Below are 1,688 nucleotides of genomic sequence, written 5' to 3' on the forward strand. Positions count from 1 at the left end.
AGAGGACCAAGATTCCTTGTCCTTGAGAAAACTTGTGCCTTTGGCCCAGCTCTGTCTTAGAAACCAAACTGATGAGTATTCAACCAAAGGGCAGATACCTTATTCCAGAGTAGCTCCAGCTTCTGTTTTCTGCGAAATAAACCACAGTGTTTTGAACACACGGATTCTGGGCCATGAGTTTTTGGAAGTCCCTTCATGTGTACATGTTGGTCATACCAGTGGTCACCTGTATGACTTGTGCAGACAGACAGGTGCTGGGATGATCTCCAAGGACCCCAGGTCCTGGAATGAACACCCTTATGTAGTATCCTCCCATTTGGTGGAGGCTAGGCCTAAGAATCTGGTTCTAGAAAGTGGCAGAAATGATGGAATTTCACTTCTGAGAAGAGGTTACAAGAGGAACTCCCACCTTGGGCTGGTGGGTTCCCCTTAGTCCTTCTCATTTCCTTGCTGTGAGGGAAATCAGCCGCCATGTTGTAAGGGAACCCTATGTAGCCACATGAACCAATATCATCATGAGTAGCCTTGGGGGTACCCTGAGAACCCCAATAGGCTCTACTTGGATTCTTGACCAACAGAAACCTTGACACCATAAAAGGCTGTTGTTTCCAGACACTATGTTTTGGGGAAATTTGTTACACAGCAGTGATTAACCATTACAATCTAATGATGAAACCACACTGGCTCTGAAGTCAATGGCCACCCTCCAGAGCAACAACACATCAAAAGTAACACATGTAACCGAAATATCTGTACCCCCGTAACATTCTGAAATTAAAAAAAAAAAAATTAAATGAGGACCGGTGACAAAACAGAAACATGTGGAAGAAAATTGGCACATGTGAAATTTAGTGGACAGAAGGAAATAAGCCAATTCTTGATTAGGAACATCTTCCAAAATAAAGCATTTTGGAGCACTCTGGGGTTCACCATAACCAGTGCACACAGCAGGCATAATTACAAGAAAATAAAATCATTGCTTTGTTTGTACAACAAGCGTCTGCTCTCAGTTGACTATGAGGAGACCCTGCTTGGGTTGCATTGGAAAACTCAGGTGCATCTGACTGCTGAACAGAAACCATTCCCAGCGTCCATTCTTCAGTTGACAATCTCAAGTCTGAGGATTCCTTTCCTTTAGATGATTCTCTCCATCCCATCTTTCACAGGGAGGGCAGGGGCTGCCCACATGGACAGCAAGGAGGGGATGTGGGTAAGAAGCATATGTCTGTCTCCCATCTTGGCTCTATTGGCCTTGGCTGCTGGTCAGGGTTGGTGCTGTGAGTTGCTGACCCCACGAAGTGCTGGCTGCCAGGTTCCATGGACTAGACAATGGCTGCCCATCTGCCATCTACAAACCTCCAGCCACCATGATGGGTGGTCTAGTGCCCCCTGGTGGCATGAGTACGCTATTGTCCTGATAACATCTTGACATGCCAGGATGGACCCTGGAGTCACCACCTTCCCTCTGCAGAACTCAGCCCACTTCATCTAACATATTACCCATGTGCTTCCAGTGCCTTGAAATCTGGGCTCTCACTGACCCTTTGCTGGGCTGCGGGCCCATCCAAAGCCAATTCATTTATTAGGCACAGAAGACATGGTAGCTGACAATACTCTTAGGAGCCTATAAAAATGTTCTAATTTCTTTTCAAAGTCAGATGGGAAAAAATGAACTTTTAAGTTGAAGA

Source organism: Otolemur garnettii, unplaced genomic scaffold (genome assembly GCF_000181295.1).
Source record: "Otolemur garnettii isolate 467f Iridium unplaced genomic scaffold, OtoGar3 scaffold00065, whole genome shotgun sequence".
Lineage (NCBI taxonomy): Eukaryota > Metazoa > Chordata > Mammalia > Primates > Galagidae > Otolemur > Otolemur garnettii.